Here is a 3,472-nt window from a genome sequence, read left to right as displayed (position 1 = left end):
AATGACTATTTTAAAAAAGAAAGAACAATGTGCAATCAAAATCCTGGGCCACATTGGAGAACTGGGGGGACTCTTGTTCCACACCAACTGCTGTTACCCTCACTGTTCTAGTTTTTAAATCCTAAGTCAAGCGTCAAAAAAAATTATAAAATTCTAAAAAACAAACAAAAAAGTAACAAATAAAGCCATGCCAATTCCTTTGGGGTTTTTTTTCTGCACAAGTTAGTTGTTTTTGTCTGTCTGCTTATCAAGAAAGGGTGAAACATAACTAAATAGTCTGTCTAGAAAGCCTTTGTGCTGGACGATGGAGGGGGCAGACAAGAAGGATGGCTACCTCCCAGGAGGAGTGCCTGGAGCGGGGGAAATGCTCATTGCCGATGGTGGTCACCTGTCCCTCAGGCAGCACAGAGCTCTTCTCTAAGGAGGGCGAGGAAGCCACCTCCTGCTCGAAGTCCAGGGCAATGGAACACAGTTTCTCCTTGATGTCACGCACAATTTCCCACTCAGCCATCGTGATGGGGCTGTAGCATTGCTCGGTGAGTATCCAGATGCGGGATGGCCTGGGGGAGGGCTTACCCCCATGGGGAATGGGTGACCCCATCGCCGGAATCCATCATGACGCCAGTGGTCCAGCCAGAGACATATAGGGATAGCAGGACCTGGATGGTGACATACATGGCAGGGGTGCTGGTTAGCCTTGGGGTTCAGGGGGGCCTCCGTCAACAGCACAGTTCTCTTAAGGGGCCACACGCAGCTCGTTGTAGGTGTGGTGCCAGATCTCCACGTCGTGCCAGTTGGTGATAATGCCGTGTTCATGGAGTACTTGAGGGTCAGGATGCCTCTCTTGCTCTGGCCTTCATCGTCCACATAGAAATCCTACTGGCCCATGCCCACCATCATGCCCTGGTGTCGAGGGTGCCCCACGATGGAGTGAAAGACAGTCTGTGAGGCGTCATGCCCACGACGCCAGCCTTGAACGTATGGGTGCTGTTCTCGACCACCAGCGAAGCGATGTCATCATCCATGGTGAGCTGGGGGTGGTGGGTGCCGAGGGGTCTGTGCTCCAGGGCGGACGAGGTCTCTGCTGTCCACAACATCCACTTTCATTGGGAAATAGCTTCAGAAAATATGTCTAGAGTTTTGAGACCAGCCATTTCATTTCCGATTGTGACTTTTAGTTCACTTTCAGATATCCATTAATAATTTCTGATATATTTAAATAAACCCAAGATCAAAAACTAAATTTGAATGACTCAGGGAGTAAATCAAAAGTGCACCTATTCCATTGCATGTTGCATTTTGGAGATAAAGGACTTAGGCCAGGACTTTCAAAGGTGACATTTATGCCTGTATAAACTAGTTGTTGTTGTTATTGTGTACTGTAGAGTCAGAACTGACCCATAGCTGACCCTCCAGCAGGTTGTCAGAGGCAGTTAATCACACAAGGGGAGATTACCCATTGAGGTATATCCTATAAATTCTCTTAGACAAGGATCCTAATTGATGTAATTGTTGTTAGGTGTAATCGAGTAAAGTACAACTCATGGTGACCCTATGAACAAAAGATCTGAACCCTGTTCTATCCTGTGCCATCCTCACACTTCCTTACACACTAGGGCCCATTGTAGCAGTCACTGTCTCAAACCACCTGGTTGAGTGTCTTCCTCTCCTTCGCCTGCCCTCCACCTTTCCCAACATCATGTCCTTCTCCAAGAAATAACCCCTCCTATCAGTATGTCCAAAGTATGTAAGGTGAGGCCTCATCATTCTTGCCTCCAAAGAGCACTCCAGCTGCACCCCCTCCAAGATATATCTGTCTGTTCTCTTGGCCATCCATGGGATGTTCAGTGCTCTTCTCCAACACCACAGTTCAAAGGCATCAATTCTTTTTCTGTCATCTTTATTCACTGTCCAGGTCTCAGATGCATAGCAAGTAATCAGAAAGACCATGGCCTGAATCAGACTCATCTTAGTCCTCAAACTGACATCATTACTCCTCAATAATTTGTAGAGGTCCCTAACTGCAGATTTTCCCAGTGCAATGTGTCTCCTTATTTCCTGACTGCTGGTACCAAGGGTGTTAATTGTGGACTCAAGCAAGATGAAGCTGTTGACATGATTTATTATAATAATAATATCAAGGAGGACTTTATATGACTAATGTGGAGAACTAACGAATTAGGGTTGTAACTGAAGACTTGGGCTTCAGGTCAGATAGTCTAACCATGGGTAAGTCAAGTAAACTTAGTCCATGGTAGATTACCTTCTAGTACATTTTCAGAGGATGAGACTTGCATGAGAAAAGATTGCCCACCTTTTTCCCAAGCAAGGAACAGCTACTGGGTGTGAAACATTTGCCTTTGAGTTGGCCATACAACTTGACTCAACAGGCCACAAGAGCTCCCTCCTTGATAGTAGAAGTAACTTAATACATAGTAAAGCATTTGGCAGGCCTTTGTTGTTATATGTCCAAGTCACCTGTGATTCATGGCTCTCCTGTGAACAAAATTTCAGAACCCTATCCTATCCTGAACCAATTTCATCTCATCCAAGGTCTTCCTCTCCTGTGCTGTCCCTTCACCCCTCCAAGCACTATGTTATTCTCCAAGGACTGGTCCCTTTTGGCAACATCCCCAAAGTATGTGAGACAGAGCTTCAAAATCCTTGCCTCCAATGAGCAGCTTGGTTTCATCTTCTCCAGCACAGACTTGTTTGTTCTCTTGACAGTCCATGGTATGCTCTTCTCCAGCATCACAACTCAAAGACATTGATTTGTCTTCTATCATCCTTAGTCATTGTCCAGCTTTCTGGTGCATAGCAAGTAATTGTAAAGACCATGGCCTGAATCAGGCACACCCTAGTCTCTAGACTGAAAAACTGTTGTTGTTAGGTACCATCATGTTGATATGACTCACAGCAACTTTATTAACAGCTTTGAAACCTTACCTTATCCTCGCTATCTCCACCACACTCAATGTTGTTGTTGTTAAGCACAGGCAAGGCGTCGCTGATCCTCCAGCAGTTTTTCAGAGGCTGTAAATTACAGAGGAGGTGATTACTCGTCTCTCTCCTTCAGTGCAGCTGGTGGATTAGAACCGTTTGCCTTTCGATTATAGTTCAAGTCCTTGCTACTAAGCCATCAGAGCTCCCTACCACGTGCAGTAAGTGGTTATTGTTGATGTTATGGGCTGTCAAGTCACCTGTGACTCATAGCAACAGCTCAGAAACCTACCCTATCCTGAGGTGGTCTCACTGACTCTGACACACCTAACCTCATCGTCCTCAGAGCTATCATTATTCTTCAAAATGATTAAATTATCATTCACAAAATTAAATTTCTATATAGTTATTGTATTGACCTTTTATATTTTTATTGCTATCTAGGTCGATACTGTCCATTTGTAGCAAAGAATTGTTGACTAAAATAGCAAGCAGAATCACTAGCAGTACATTTCACCAAATGAGTGATTTC

At 44.8% G+C, this 3,472-nt stretch overlaps 1 pseudogene; it reads right to left on the bottom strand.

The window, feature by feature from the left end:
* Positions 1 to 268: 268 nt before the first annotated feature.
* LOC102858030 lies at positions 269 to 1,097 on the bottom strand (annotated as a pseudogene).
* Between the last annotated feature and the right edge of the window lie 2,375 nt (positions 1,098 to 3,472).

This window comes from Elephantulus edwardii, unplaced genomic scaffold, assembly GCF_000299155.1.
Source record: "Elephantulus edwardii isolate Elephantulus edwardi_28Jun2011 unplaced genomic scaffold, EleEdw1.0 scaffold00036, whole genome shotgun sequence".
Lineage (NCBI taxonomy): Eukaryota > Metazoa > Chordata > Mammalia > Macroscelidea > Macroscelididae > Elephantulus > Elephantulus edwardii.
Note: the sequence above shows the minus strand (reverse complement) of the source record. Positions and strands in the feature narration are given on the sequence as shown.